The 17,431-nt window shown below is 39.2% G+C and overlaps 1 protein-coding gene across 4 annotated transcripts in view; it reads right to left on the reverse strand.

Moving 5' to 3' along the window:
* LOC105231382 (poly(A) RNA polymerase gld-2 homolog B) overlaps positions 1–17,431 on the reverse strand; it is a 108,639-nt gene that overhangs the window by 55,528 nt on the left and 35,680 nt on the right. The window lies entirely within an intron of this gene.

A 17,431-nucleotide genomic window follows, 5' to 3' on the forward strand; every position in this document is an offset into this window, starting at 1 on the left:
GAAATCGCAAAGATAAACACAAGAGCAGGAGTCGAACATTTCAATACCATATAAGAGTCGAGCAAAAAAGTGTTAAAGTTTGCCAAAAATTCTTCTTGAACACTCTTAGCATTGGCAGACGTACGGTGCTAAATTGGGTTAAGCAGCCTACGATTTCAAGAAACACTACACAGAACGCACCATTAGCATTTTATAACGCCTTTGCGGATCAAAAGCTTGGTCTATTCTTCCCTAAAAAAGATCAGTGTGAAATCTGTGCGCGACATACTGTGGGAGATATTTTGGATGACGTCTACAATCTTCATCAGGCAAAAAAACATGAAGCTAGGGAAGAGAAACAAAAGGACAAAATCGAAGAAACCTTCGTGTTTACTATTGATCTGCAAGCGGTCTTAATGGCACCAAAATCCCAAGTAAGCAGCCTTTATTACCGCACGAAGTTGCAAGTCCATAATTTGGTGTTTTACAATTTGATAAATCATGATGCTTATTGCTTCATATGGAAGGAAGTAGAAGGTGGATTATCTGCCGAAGAATTTGCTAGCATTTGGGTGTACTTCATCGAGAATAAAATAAATCCAAATCTTACCGAGAATGCAGCTGCTACGAAAATTATTCTTTATAGTGATGGATGTACGTACCAGAATAGGAATGTTTCTATGAGTAACGCTTTGCTCAATACATCTATTAAACATGGCGTAATAATTGAGCAAAAAATACTAGAAACGGGGCACACCCAAATGGAAGCTGACAGCGTACATTCAGTTATCGAGCGTGTTATTAAACACCGAATTGTTAATGTACCAGCAGAGTATATTCAAATATGTCAGAATGCTCGAAAGAAACCTACACCTTATATGATAGAGTATTTGGATCATACTTTTTTCAAATGTTTCAATGGCATACAATTTTTAAAAACAATTCGTTCTGGTCGCGGAAAGGGTGAATCAAAACTCACCGATATTCGTGCGATTAAATACACACCGGAAAGGGAAATATTTTATAAATTGCGTTTTCCCGAGCCATGGAGCTATTTACAACAAAGAGTGGACAGAAGTGTTGTGCCAACGGATTGGTCTAATTTGCCACAGCTTCACCAAGAAAGAAGAAAATTAACAGCAAGAAAATACGCAGATTTGCAATATTTAAAAACTTCTTTGATAAGAGACTACCATCAATATTATGACGACCTGCCACATGAGTGATATCTTCTTATTTTTTAATATATTTTTTTGTTTTGCTTAATTTATAATTTCCAAACAGCAATGAATTAAGACTGAACTGATATATTAACATTTTGTGATACCTTAAAGTTTAAGGCTTAAACAAAGATTTTCCATTTAAGTACTTATGTACGACAGCAACGAAGTAAGACTGTATAATATTTTTTTGTGATAATAAAATACGCCATTTGCAAAAAAAACTGCAATATTTCTTTTTCGAAAATGTGCTAAGTCCAATACATCCAAGTGCAAATAACTCCAGAAAATGTGCTAAGTCCAAAAAAGGCCTATATAAAGGCGCTCATTAAATTTTTTATATTTTTTTTGTACTTAAATGAAATATCACAGTTGACAAAACTGCGTTAGAAAAATAAAAAAAAATTTTAACATCAATTTTTATTCAGTTTTTTTTGTTTTATTTAATAATTCAAAAATGGCACTTAGCACCTTTGCACGTTAAGCCGACGATATGGCAAAGTTAATATCGTTCAAAGCTGAGTGGGAATTCGAATTTTTTTTTTTTATTTTAAATAATTCTGCGAGGCCGCAGTGCTTGTTATGCGGAAAAATTTTAAATTTTGTATACAAGCATTTCATTTTTTTTTTTTTCATTTCACTAAGAAATAAATAATTTATTAAACGAAGACAGGTTAATAAAGTTTTTTGAACTAAAGCATTCATTTATACAAAATGCTAATTTTATCGAACAAAGCGATTCTTCGGCTTTTATTAAGGCTTCCTGCATTATTTGCCATGCTTTAGCAAAAAGAGGAAGACCATTAGAGGCTGGAAGGTTTTTTAAAACGGTCGTAATACCAGTGCTTCAATGTTTTGGGCAATCTGGAATGGAACTAGCGCGAAACATTAATGATATTCCGCTGTCCCGCCGAACTATTACTCGACGCATTGGCGATATTTCTAATTTTATATATTTGAATTTGAAAAAGAAGATTTTGTCGAAGAACACGGATATAATCCGACATTTAAGGTAATTTACGTTAAAACCTTTATTTTCTATTATTGTAAAAAAAATCTGGAATGTAGTTTGTTAGATTTCTGTATTTTTCTCTGATATTAAAATGGGAGGTTAATATTTGAAAAAAAAAAGTGTTTGTAAAGTAAGTTTTATAACTATGGCTTTGACTTTACAGATTCAAGGCCAGATTTGCCATCGCATTGGATCATTACAACCAATTGATGAAAAGCATAAATTCTTGCAAATATATTTCATGGGCAATTCTCCAAGATCTGCAGCAAATGCTTCATGAACATCATGGTCAGGCTGTTCAAGACTGCTTTAGGGAGAGTTAACGACATAGCCTCGCACCGGGTCACACACACACACTCACATGCATCTTATCTGTAAATATATACATCCTAAACAGAGACGAACTATGTAAACCGATAGAACTTTGTAACGTGGCTTTTGCCACCTTCCAATAAGTTACGTCAACTTCGCCCCACAGTACATCATGTACCCGCACCATACGCACACAACGATGCTGAACCCCGCTAGAGCTTTCCACCATACGTCCTAATGCACCATACGCATACTCACCTCGCTACCGCGACGAAAGCTGCGGTGTGCTTGCTATATAAGCAAGCACTTCGCACTGAGTGCGCTCTTTTTGCTCCAGTTCGCCGAATCGGACGGTCACCGGGAACAGCAGTAGGCAGCGGGAAGTCAACGCCGGCTCATCAATCCCGTTCGTTTTCATCATCGTGCCAGCTTCACTAAGCGTTAACGCTGGCTCATCAATTCCGTTCGTTTTCATCATCGTGCCAGCTTCACTAAGCGTTAACGCTGGCTCATCAATTCCGTTCGTTTTCATCACCGTGCCAGCTTCAACAAGCGTCAACGCTGACTCATCAATTCCGTTCGTTTTCATCACCGTGCCAGCTTCACTAAGCGTTAACGCTGGCTCATCAATTCCGTTCGTTTTCATCACCGTGCCAGCTTCAACAAGCGTCAACGCTGACTCATCAATTCCGTTCGTTTTCATCACCGTGCCAGCTTCAATAAGCGTCAACGCCGGCTCATCAATCCCGTTCGTTTTCATCATCGTGCCAGCTTCACTAAGCGTTAACGCTGGCTCATCAATCCCGTTCGTTTTCATCACCGTGCCAGCTTCAATAAGCGTCAACGCCGGCTCATCAATCCCGTTCGTTTCATCACCGTGCCCGCTGCAACAAGCGTCAACGCCGACTCATCAATTCCGTTCGTTTTCATCACCGTGCCAGCTTCAATAAGCGTCAACGCCGGCTCATCAATCCCGTTCGTTTCATCACCGTGCCCGCTGCAACAAGCGTCAACGCCGACTCATCAATCCCGTTTGTTTTCATCACCGTGCCAGCTGCAACAAGCGTCAACGCCCGGCTCACCAATCTCGTTCGTTTTCATCACCACTGTACACATCACGCTGGTCTGGCTGTCCACTGAAAGGGGGGCGTGGACAATTCGTTTATTAAAATCAAATCTTTTATTTGCTAAGGGTTCATGGGTCCCAAGGCTGACCCTGGAGCGGCTGAGCTTACCTCAGCTATGGACGAGACCCCATTACAAATGGCGCCCGAGCAGGGACCTGACTTTGTGAGTGATAGTGAAAAACATGAAAAGGTCACCAACGCTCACGAATCAGGTTCGCCGCGCCCCCCACACAATCATAAACATCGCAGTACTCCAGCGAATAAGGCTGCTACGCTTGAGACAGACACGACCAGTTGGATTTACTGGCTGAAGAAGGAGCGATTAATCACTGAATGCAGACGACACCACATCGCTGTCGAAGGGCGCACCGTAGCAGATCTCCGTAGCGAGCTGAGCGCCTGCATCCGGGCAAAGCGCCACAATAAATCCACGGAGGATCTGGTAAAAGCTTTGGAGAGGGAAATGAAGGAGGAAGATAACGCCACCATACTCGTTCCAACCACCACAGTGAGAATCCCCAGCAAAGCGGCAGCAACACGTGGCGACATAACCTCAGCTGCGAGAGTGCCGGATTTGGAGGTTATAAACTCCGTGCGGCGATGGAACATACGCTACAGCGGTCGCGAAAATTTACACGACTTTCTGGAGCGATGCGAAGAGCTAGCAGAATGCTACTCGATAGCAAACAACCAGCTTCTTGCCACGATGCCGGAAATTCTGCAGGACAAAGCGCTGCAATGGTTTCGTATAAAACGCAATGTCATCAACACGTGGGACGACTTTCGTTACGAGGCTCAACGGTTCTTTTTACCGAAACGTCACCTCGCATATCTGGAGGAAACCATCCATCAGCGCAAGCAATTACCCAGAGAGAAAGCAAAGGATTATGTGCTGGCCATCCAAACGCTCATCCGCCAGCACCCGAAACTACGCGATGAAGATCACACCGAGCGTATATATGACGGTCTAAGGGTGGAATATCGCTTATATGTCCGTCGGAGCGATTTCAACAGCGTGGACGAACTACTCGAATTAACGGAAGAATTCGAATTGTTGAAAGGCGAGGAGACCAGGCAAGCGAGAAACACCAATCACTGTTTGACGGCGGTAAGTAATAAGTATTGCAACGAGAACGTTTGTTGGCGATGTAAGCAGCCGGGACACCGAAGACACCAATGTCGCAACCAGCAGCGAATATTTTGCTCTCGCTGTGGACGCGACGGAATCATGTCGCGGGACTGCAATTGTCCTACACATACGACAGTGCGAGCTTTTATGTTCAAACCCAGTACAACAGCACTCAAAGCAACGATTCCGTACCCAGAAGGGAAACCAGATGGCCGTTATTATTTGCCCATTACTGTCGCAGGCATGCAGATAGAAGCTCTGGTGGACACCGGAGCCACGCTCACATATATCGGCAAAGAACTTCAACGTCATCTAGATAAACACCAAATTAAAGCCAGACGCCAGACCAGTCGCATTCAGCTAGCTAACCAGACGTATATACCTAGCACGAAAATGTATCCTGTTACTATAGAGCTGGGAAACAAGTCTACGCACCTACTCGTATCAGCTCTACCGACGCTTTCGGAACATGTCATCTTAGGCATGGATTTCTTAAGGAAGCGAGACCTGACTATCACCATCGATGGTCAGCCCCTAACCGCAACACGCCTAAGCACACAGGCACCTACCGATCACCTTGCTACGCTAACCGAAAGGCAACATCTTACGGAACAGGAGAATCACCAATTGAATACTCTCCTCACTGAAAACGCAGCAGTATTCTCGACGATCACCGGCCCCAGCACAGCCACCGAACACATAATTCGTCTTAAACACGACCGTCCACTAAAGCAGAGATATTCTCCACGCAACCCAGTGATGCAGGAAGTATTCAATCCAACCGAGCACACAAACAGAATCGTGAAAGCCATGATTGCACGACGAGCAAAGGCCGATCATCAAACCTGGGACCACCAACTAGCCGAAATAGCTTCCGCAATAGATACATCACCACACGACTCGACAAAAACATCAGCAGCTGAGATAAACTTCGGGTACACACCGGCTGCACCGAAACAAATCCGTAAAGATGGGAATGTGCCTGACGAAGAAGCCACCATCGTGCCGACACTCACCGAGCTTTGGCAAGGAATTTCTCGCAACTTGTTTACTGCAGAAAAACGCCAGAAGAAATACTACGATTTGCGCAGACGACCATGGAAGCCACTCATCGGCGAGAAAGTACTCAAAAGAGCTCATCCGCTCTCTTCCGCAGTAAACAGATTTGTACAGAAGCTTGCTCCGAAATATTCTGGCCCATATATCGTCAGAAAATTCAAGTCGACCAATACAGTCGAGCATGTGCATCTGCAAGGTTTAAAGCGGCTGCCAACCGAATACTCTAGCTCCGAGCCACTTAGCACTAATGTAATGCAACAATAGACGTTGCCAACGCTAATCGAAGCGTCCGTTTGCTCATCTCTTTCCAGATAATCAAAATGACAAGAAAGATATTAAAATTAATTTAAAAATTGGTAATACTAGTTTATAAGACACCTTGTACAATAGGTTAATTTAAAAATTTTGTAATACTAGTTTATAAGACGCCTTGGTACTATAGGCTAAGAAACTACTATTAAATAAAGGTTTCCACACCCGCTCCCCGTTCACGGCTCACGCCAACTAAGACAGCCAGCCAGCCTCCAGCCGAACCATCGTGGGAGATCTCCTCCCACCTGCCGCCAGCGAAGGATCATTGTCCGAAGTGAGGGGGGGACTGTAACGTGGCTTTTGCCACCTTCCAATAAGTTACGTCAACTTCGCCCCACAGTACATCATGTACCCGCACCATACGCACACAACGATGCTGAACCCCGCTAGAGCTTTCCACCATACGTCCTAATGCACCATACGCATACTCACCTCGCTACCGCGACGAAAGCTGCGGTGTGCTTGCTATATAAGCAAGCACTTCGCACTGAGTGCGCTCTTTTTGCTCCAGTTCGCCGAATCGGACGGTCACCGGGAACAGCAGTAGGCAGCGGGAAGTCAACGCCGGCTCATCAATCCCGTTCGTTTTCATCATCGTGCCAGCTTCACTAAGCGTTAACGCTGGCTCATCAATTCCGTTCGTTTTCATCATCGTGCCAGCTTCACTAAGCGTTAACGCTGGCTCATCAATCCCGTTCGTTTTCATCACCGTGCCAGCTTCAACAAGCGTCAACGCTGACTCATCAATTCCGTTCGTTTTCATCACCGTGCCAGCTTCACTAAGCGTTAACGCTGGCTCATCAATTCCGTTCGTTTTCATCACCGTGCCAGCTTCAACAAGCGTCAACGCTGACTCATCAATTCCGTTCGTTTTCATCACCGTGCCAGCTTCAATAAGCGTCAACGCCGGCTCATCAATCCCGTTCGTTTTCATCATCGTGCCAGCTTCACTAAGCGTTAACGCTGGCTCATCAATCCCGTTCGTTTTCATCACCGTGCCAGCTTCAATAAGCGTCAACGCCGGCTCATCAATCCCGTTCGTTTCATCACCGTGCCCGCTGCAACAAGCGTCAACGCCGGCTCATCAATCCCGTTCGTTTTCATCACCGTGCCAGCTTCAATAAGCGTCAACGCCGGCTCATCAATCCCGTTCGTTTCATCACCGTGCCCGCTGCAACAAGCGTCAACGCCCGGCTCACCAATCTCGTTCGTTTTCATCACCACTGTACACATCACGCTGGTCTGGCTGTCCACTGAAAGGGGGGGCGTGGACAATTCGTTTATTAAAATCAAATCTTTTATTTGCTAAGGGTTCATGGGTCCCAAGGCTGACCCTGGAGCGGCTGAGCTTACCTCAGCTATGGACGAGACCCCATTACAACTTGTTTTGACATGCACTATCTGTCGAACAATAGAAATGAACCAACCAAACATGCATTATCTAGAAATGCATTCTCGACATATAAACAACAAACATCTGGCAATGGAATAATCTACTGCGGTAACCACCTCCGCATCTCAACAATAACAAATAAGTTGCAAGCAGATAACAGCAGCCGCATTCCACAAGTATAAATAGCACTAAGATTGTAAGATGTAGTCACTTACAAATGCAAAATAAAGGTTTGTGAATATGAATTTAATACTCGGGTTGGTTTCCTTTAGCAAAAAGCAAAGTGTTAAATTTTATTTAAAAGTTATATCCCATCAATGTAAATTGTGCAAATCGTGCAATGAAAATTGAGTGCGCTTCGGTGGGCTCGTGTGACCTTCGGTTGTGAAGTTGTAGCGAGCCGCCGCAGTCTCAATTTAGTGTATATGCAACTAACAAACTGCGTATATGTAAAATGGTTTGCTAAATTAAATATTTGATTTCTAGTATTTTAGTTATTAAATAGTAGTTGCAAGGGTTGTGATATCAGTTGTAATATGTAAGAAGTAGTCGCGAGTAAAGCCCGCTTGCGGGTTTGTAATCAGTGTAGTGAAATCTTACATATGTGTAGACCATTCCAGAAGGCCATGTATGTACAAATCATGTACACATCCTTCAGATCTAACCTAATCAAAAGCAATTCGAACTTCGCTATTTAGCATCAGATTCTTTTGAGGGCCACTATTGTTCTCAATCGAATCTTCTGAATTCTTCCTTCTTATAATACACGTTCATAACCATATGGTAACCGGTGTGGGGGGGGTTTTAGTCGGTAGGCGCAATCAAGCGTATCCGACACTACCCGCCAGGGTGTTTTTCTGAAGACTTCCCCCCAAAAAAAAATGTAGTAAGTAAGAAATTATGAATAAAACAAGGCAACACGAAAATAAGTGTATTGCCCAAATAAATATAATTTATTTTACTCGCGACAAACAACAGTTTGTTAACTGGGGGCTCAACCGTTCTTTTCGTTTGAACTGAACCTGCCATATTCTGACATAAAGGGATAAAACTAAAATCCACGTTCCTGAAGAAGGGAAAAAATAAGTTCCCGAAAAATTGGAAGCAGCTCCGATAAACATCGCAATCTCGCTGGAATCTCATAAAAAGAGACAAAAACTGTTAAATTTGCGTCGTCCCTTATTGAACACCAACTTCGAGATGTCTGCACAGGAGATTGCAAATCTCAGGGCCCAAATTGCTGCTTTAACTACATCTCTAACCGAGAACCAACAAAGAGTGGCTATCCTGGAGAACAGTCTGCCATCAAATGTGATCGGATCAGCACGAAGGACTGCAAACCAAATATAATCAACGAAATGCAGATTAACCTGGATATTTTAAAGCATTGCAAGACTTCACGGGCAATATAAATCAATACAGATCCTGGAGAAAACGTGCGTGGGCGCACAGCCGATATTTTAATCAACCACAACACGAAGTTCAACTTCTACTTAATCATAAATCGCCTCGACTACACGTATGCGGACCAGAAATCTTTTTACGTCTTACAAGACGAAATAAAAAAGACTACGCAAAACAAACTTACGCTGGCGGCATTTCATTGCGAAGTCAGCAGGGCATTGAATCTTGCTCTAACTAAAATTGAAATGGGAAGCTCAGATGACCCATCAGAAATGCAAAAGTATGCGAATCAAGAAGCCGTCAGAACGTTTATTCATGGCTTGAACAGCAAGTATATAAGCAGCACTCTCTATTGCCACAATCCAAATTACTTAGAAACCGCCTACGCCATCGCAAGTACGATATACCACGACAACGAGAAATTGCAATTCGATTATCCTCAGTACGATGACTGCAGGAAAAACAATATGCAACATCAACCCTTTCAAAACAGAAGATACCGCGATGATCAGCGAAGATATAGACCAAACGTGCAAGTGCGATATACATAGAGTGCACCCACCCCACAGTGCCAAACAATGGACGTAGATTCCTCACGGCAACTTCAACGCTGCACCTTTACAAAACAGCTATAACCGTCAATTACAAGGACTACCTCCAAATAATCAATTTCGCGGAAACCCTCAAAAAAGAGAACGAAATCCTTCATCTCATAATTCCAACGTACAGCAGAAATTTCAACGTGTAAACCAGACACGCGATGAAGAACTACAATCGGTTACACCAGAATACGAAAGCGGTGAATTACGATCACCTGCTACAAAACAAAGTGTTGATTATGAATATAAGACAGGCTTTGTTTTTCTCAAGCAAGTGAATCAATTGCCGTGTCTTCAACGCCACTGCAGGGATACAGGCAAAGCAGTTAATATCCTCATCGACACTGGAGCAACAAACAATTACATAAGTACCAAATGTAATATCGGTGAGTCTATTCCAATCAAACCCACAAAAGTAAAAACTCTTCATGGTTTCTCAATATCAAAATCAAAAAAAAATAATATCAGTGTTTGATAATTTCCTTACATTTTTTGAAACTGATGCATTAGAAGAATTGAGATTAACATTTTCGAGTATAAGCTCAGTTATAAATATAGGGCCAAGAAAGAAAGAGAAATTTTGCAAAAAATTAATTATACAGTAAGCAATGAAAAATATAGAACTGAAATTGAAAAAATAATGCAACAAAATGAATGTACTAACTCAATATTACCATTTACTACCACTGTACAAGCCACAATTAGGACGAAATCCGAAGATCCTATCTGGACAAAACAATATCCGTACCCTATAACTGATAATGATGCAAAAATATTTACAACTTTAGATTTGGAATCTGGATTTCACCAGATTCTTATTAAAGAATCTGACAGAGAGAAAACAGCTTTTAGTGTAAATGGAGCCAAATATGAATTTCTTCGCATGCCTTTTGGACTGAAAAATGCTCCGTCAATTTTTCAAAGGTGTATCGATGATATCCTGAGACCTTATATTGGCAAATTTGCTATATAAACATTATATAGTCGATGTTCTCATTTACTTTTCTTCCCACTCCTATTTCACTCAAGGAGCTTAGATTTTTTCTAGGTCTCGCAAACTATTATCGAAAATTCATAAAACATTTTGCAGCCATTGTTAACACGTTGGCTGCCAATGTATCACCAGTGATCACAACAAAAAACTACTCCCCGGTGCCAGTGTATCACCGGTGATCACAGCAAAAAACTACTCCTAGTTGCCAAGCAAAAAAATACATGTTGTGCTTTGAATTACAACGGGATTTTTTTACCATGAATAAAAGTTTATGCTCCCGACGCGTTTGAGAATGTTTTTTTTTGCTGTGATCACCGGTGAACACTTGCTGTTTTTTTTAATTGTTATTTATTTTTTGCAATGTGTATCACCGGTGATCACATTGCGAAATGGAAATCAGTGTAAAGCTAGAGTTCATAGCAAACAGTTCAACTATTCAGTGAGAAAGTGAAGTGAAGTTGTGAAGTTATGAATTCCGAGGAAATACGGGAGGTGTTGGAATCAGCAGAAGGTTCCAGTGATAGTGGACAAGATTTTAGTCCAGATGAAGAATCGTACATCCCAGATTCCAGCAGTGATACATCGAGTGATGACAGTTTCCTAGAAGACCAAGATGTGAGTTTTAGTAATATCGTAGATGAACATCATACGGGAACTACGACAGAATGGGATTCGCCTACCACCGGAGCGACTTTGAAAAATTTTGCGGGATGCATAAGTCTATAAGTCTATGCTTCGCAACATGATGCCGGCTCGCCATTTGAGTATTATAGAAAGTTTTTGACCGATGATATCTTGGATATTATTGTTGAAGAGACAAACAGAAATGCTAATTATCAAATAGACTTCTGCATGAATGTACCCATATCTAGCTTAACAGACCTGTACAGTAGTGTAGTGTTCTTAAAAATACTGCACTAATTCTTTGCTGTACAGTATACCTCTTTGTGCAGAAGCAGGTAGCACAGTATTTTTATTGTTCTCACTTAGAGTGAGAACAGTATATGGTTGTACTCTTCGTGAGTACTAAATTTTTCTACGCTGTACATTAAGCGAAATTATAAGGACAGCTTGCCTGTGCTATTATACAACTGTGCAGATGAGTTCAGTATTATTCAACACATGCGTAAACAAGGATGGTAGAGAAAACGACGCTCATGCAATGAACGCACAAGAAAATGCACAAGAAAGCTACTGTCCAACTCGTTGGAATACGATTTTTAACCTCGGTTGAGTTAAACTGGATGGAAATTTCTCAGATTTTGATGGAAAAAAAGAAATATCTAGAATTCAAGATATTAATTTAAATAACATTAGTGGACTGGTTTGAAGTTTGTTCGAAAAAGCTGGAGGGAAGCAATTATCTAACATTGCATTTGACTATTCCACACTTTAATAACCTAAAAAAAATAGCCACTCCAAAGACAATGACATCGAAATTGTACAAAAATGCAAGTTCTCACTTCTAAAATATTTAGATTCCATAGTTCATGCCAATTTAAAAAAATTTCATAACATTGCCCTATTTTTATTTCCACCCACAAATAAATTGGCAAAATTCACAGATTTAGAAAAGAAACAGGTTGTCAAAGACATTGAAGAAATGATGATAGCTATTAATATAAATAGCCAAAATGATGACATTGAAAAAGTAATTAAACCCACACAGGAAATAGATATTTTTGCAGATTATTCCCAACCTATTCAGAGCACTAACATTATATCCTATATTCAAGATGAAATTCAAACGTATAAAAATGTTAATAAAGCTTAAGTGAGGATTTTGATGTTCTGCAGTGGTTGTCAATTAACAAAGACCGTTTTCCGTTGCTCTACGAAATTAACTGTAATATATTAGCAGCTCCGGCGAGCAGTGCAGTATCTGAAAGGGTTTTTTGTAGCAAAAAATTTAATTAGCGAAAAACGCTCAAAACTTGCCACCACTGAAGACTTGGTAAACAAAATAATGTTTCTCCATTCCAATATTAATGGTGCCCACTTCTAGAATAAGTAATTCATTTGCCGTTATGGGTGCATTCATGCAGAAGTCTATTATCAAAAATGTGGGATTAGTACTCGCAGCAGCAGCAGGATGAATAAGTGGAAGGATACGAATCGTAAGGAGATGATGGAGTTTCTTGCCATAGTCATGTATATGGGTATGGTAAAATACCCTTCAATGGAGGACTATTGGAAAGCAACTACCTTGTTCAAAAATCCATTCGTCCACCACGTTATGGCTCGTAACCGGTTCTAAATCTTGATAAAATGTATTCACTTTGCAGATAACGCTCAGTTGTCTGAAACAGTGTCTAAAACTTTTAAAGTTGACAAACTCTTGCAGGAATCAATTGTAACCTTTAAAAGAAATAAACCAGCTGGAAAAAACCTTGTTATTGATGAAAGTATGATACCTTTCCGTGGTCGTTTACGATTTCGGCAATACTTTCCTGGCAAAGCACATAAGTATGGCATCAAGGTGTTCAAATTGGCAGATACAAAAGGTTACATATATAATTTGAAACTCTATACTGGAAAATCAGATACAACTACGGGGCTTTCTCTTGCAACGAATATTTGCCTGCAACTGATGGAAGGTTATTTTGGAGAGAACCGTACACTTACGGTCGACAATTATTATACTTCTATCGAATTGGGCAATGCTCGCTTAAATAGAAAAACGCATCTACAGGGAACTCTAAGAAAAAACCGGAGAGGCTTAAGCTCCAGTTATGCATGCTTGACTTGACCTAGGCAGACTTGAGAACTGTCACATAAAAGATCTGTTTAATGAGCCTTGCATGTATTTGATTACCGAACGCTTGACTTGACTTGAAAGTCTGTTGAATTTAGAATTTCAAGTTACGTTGACATTTCAGAGAGTGGCATCTTTGCTCTCTCCCTTTATTTTGACATTTCAGAGAGTGTCAGCTCGGTTCTTTCCCTCGCTTTTTTACATAGCACGCTTCATTTCATTTTCATCATTTCATTTTAATCGTCTCTTTTAATTTTCTAAATTTAATTTGATAGAAATAAATAATCGAAATAATCACAATGAATGATGAAAAATTAATAGAAGTGCGTGCGCGTGAAATTTTGTATAACAAGGCCTGCGTAGGCTACCGGGTGCCGATCAAGAAGAAGGCTGCGTGGGTAAGCGTGGCAAAGGAGCTAGGTGCTACTGGTAAGTAATTGTTATTATTATTTATTAGATTTTAATATATTTTGTATATATGTATATATGTAGGTAGAATTTAATAGTTTATGTTGGGTTTATTTTACAGATGAGCGATGTTCGAAGAGGTGGCTGACTCTAAGGGAGAGATTCAGTAGGGAAGTAAGGAAAATGGAGTCACCATCAGGAAGTGGGGCGAGTAACACCGAAACCTGGCGGCAATCTTAAACACTGGCCATTGTTCGATAATATGAGTTTTTTAAAACTATATATACAGTCCAGACCATAAGTTAATCTTTTTTTTAATATTTTATACGTATTAAATATTTATTTCCCTTTTACAGAAATCGCTGCACCACAAACATTTTAGAAGATATGTATTCGCAGGAGCTGTTGGAGCCATTTAGTTTTGAAAGTTCTCCGACTATTTTATCGTCGCCTTCTGAGGCTTCCGATCCGGAAGTTCTTCTTCCAGAAGAAACCATTTGGGTTTCTATCCCGATTTGCTGGATGAACAGACCAGCGGTGTTTACGTCTTCTTAATACTTTTCTTCTTTGAAGGCGAAGAATATTTAAATATAATAGTTCATGGAATAAATCACTATCCATTATTAAAGTTAATATATTCAGCAAAACAATTTGTTTTAATATTGATTAAATTTTCACAAGCTTCACATATCAAGTAAAATGTCACATTTGTGTGCTCTCTCAACATTCAAAAACAGCTGATTTCTACGCGCTGTGTTTAGTATAATTGCAGTTACGTTTCACAAGTCACCTTTTTCGAAGCTGAGTTGAGTCAAGCATGCATAACTAGAGCTTTAGAATATATTTACAATACAACCCTGACAATGTTGAACGAACCTGACGAACGCGTTGCAAGCAAAACGGCAGTTGAAAATTGAAAGTTGAATAGCCAACATCGAAGTCGTGTATTAAATACCATAATATTAACTTGCTATTATTAATATTTAATTTAAGAGAAAACTATGTAATCAATACATATAAAATAAACATTTATATATATTTAAACACTTAAATAAACAGTGAATTGACTATTACTACATATATTTCCCGGTCATACATACAGCTATCCACAATATAATAGGAGTAAAATTCAATATGATATTTTTTGCAACTTCTATAGTTAGATGCACAACGGCAAAGTTAGCTGTATATCTACATGTGTATATTTTGAAACATAATTATTATTCAAGCGAGCAAAATGTTATATTGACATAATCAAACAAGTTAAACTCTGGTACTAGTTAAGCAGCAGTAGTGAATTAAATTGTATACATCTAACTCATAACAAAATTTATTTATTTATTTTACAGGTGTCCACCATAAAGAGACTGCTGCAGCAAAATGCCACCCGAAATTTGAAGAATATATTTGACGATTCAGTTGTCCTCAGCCACAATTTGGACGGGACGCACGGCAAGAAAAGACTCAAAACCTACGAGAAACTATATGCTGCTCTTCTGGGTAAGCCGCAAGTTTCAATAATGAAGCACCGTATACTTATGTACATACTAGTGATGAGCGATATTTCACCACCGGTGATTTTTTCACTGTGATTGAAAAATCGCAAATCGCAACTGCGATCACTTTTTATAAATAGCAGTTCGCTTCTATGAACTGCGATTGCGATCGCAGTTCGAAACTTGTGAAGTGAATAGACGTGCGCGCGCATCTTTAATCGTTAGTTAAAAAAAAAAAAAGAATTAAAAATATTGGAATCAGCTATACACTTTGACAGCGACAAAATTGAGGCAAGTATTTACTATATAAATCACTATTTATTGTTTTTAAATATAAATATGAAATCGTTTCGGAACGCCATTTCAAAAGAGAAAAAAGAATTTGAAGTTAACGCGGCGAAATATAGAAGGCTAGATGAGTTTGCTCGCGTTGAAAGTGAAAATCGTGAAGTTATTAGTGCTAGTGAACCTGAAGAGTTATCCTTGTGTGAAGATGAGGGGCAAGAAAGTGCTAGTTTGGGTAGGAATAGTGAGGCAGTGAATTCCAACATAAATGAAAAGGCTACTGCACTGAAGGAGTGGGCAATAAGAAACAGCGTTTCACAAAACACCGTTACTGATTTGCTTCAAACGCTAAATAAAATCGGTGTTAAAGATTTTCCTTTATGTGCAAAGACCCTACTTGGGACAGAAAAAAAAGAAGTTAATATTCAATCCATTCCCAGTGGAGAATTCATTTATGTTGGAATACAAAAGCATTTTTTTAAAAAATATTTTGATTTTCTTGAAGGTAATAATGATATTGAAATTGATGTCGGGATTGATGGCCTCGGGCTTTTTAAAAATTCAAATAAAGTTTTGTGGCCAATTTTAGGCGCCATTGTTGGATATCCACAAGAAAGTCCTTTTGTGATCGCATGTTTCTCTGGAAGTGAAAAACCTTGGAACATTAATGATTTTATGAAGGACTTTTGCGAGGAAATTGCTGTCTTAAAAGATCATGGAATAAAAGTTGGTTCAAAAAAAAATTGTAAAAAACTTCAGAGTGCGTTTGTTTACCTGTGACTCGCCTGCCCGGGCTTTCGTAACTAGTACACTTTCCCATAATAGTAAAAAAGGTTGCCCCAAATGTATACAAGTTGGTATATACACTCATAGGCGGATTAGCTTCTCTAGTAAACTTCACGAATTGCGTTCAAATAGTTCTTTTAAAAATCGGATTGATATTGAGCATCATATTCCATCTTTTAGAGCTCAACCAAATATATTGGAGTTGTACGATTTTGAAATGGTATCCCAGTTTTCCCTTGATCCCATGCATCTGGTCGATCTGGGTGTTACAAAAAAACTGTTGCATTTGGTGATTAAAAGAGGGAATGTAACAAAAATGAATGAAAAACTGAAATTCCTCTCTACTTTAATTCCCTCAGAATTTGGTAGAATTTGTAGAAACTTAGATGAACTCAATAATTGGAAATCAACAGAATTTAGGCAGTTTCTTTTATATTCCGGGATATTTGTTTTAAAAAATTGTATTGATGATGATTCATATTACCATTTCCTTCTTCTGCATAGTGGAATAAGACTGCTTTCATGCGAAAAGTCATATAAGGTAGAAGGAAATGTTGCTCAAAGTATTTTAGAAGAATTTGTCGCCTTGTTCGGTACGGTGTATGGGAATCATTTAATAAGCTTCAATATCCATGGGTTATTACATTTATCAGAATGTACCAATCAATACGGACCCTTGGAAAGCTTCTCTGCATATAAATTTGAAAATTATATGCAATATATAAAAAAAATTATTAAGAAACCCAATAAAGTTTTACAGCAATTGTATTTGAGACTTCAAGAATCCGCAGATTTGCCTTTAAAGAAAAATTTAAAACTCGGCAGTTTTGATATTAATTTTAAAAAAGAAAAGGATTCGTATTTTTATATTAAGAAAATTGGTCCATTTAAAGTCGTCGCTATTAAAAATGAATCGGGTCGTGACGTGGTTTTTGGATATAGTTTCCAAGAAATCGAAAATTATTTCCAAGAACCATGGATTAAGAATATGTCTAGCTCAAAATCTTAGTAATCAATTAATAAAAGTTAATAAGTTAGAAATTAAATATAAATATTTTTGCATTCCTAATGAAAATAAGTATTTATTAATACCTATTTTACACAATCTTTTTAATGATTTTTCAATTTAAGGTTTCTTAATATTTCTAATATTTTTTTGTA

Source organism: Bactrocera dorsalis, chromosome 4 (genome assembly GCF_023373825.1).
Source record: "Bactrocera dorsalis isolate Fly_Bdor chromosome 4, ASM2337382v1, whole genome shotgun sequence".
Lineage (NCBI taxonomy): Eukaryota > Metazoa > Arthropoda > Insecta > Diptera > Tephritidae > Bactrocera > Bactrocera dorsalis.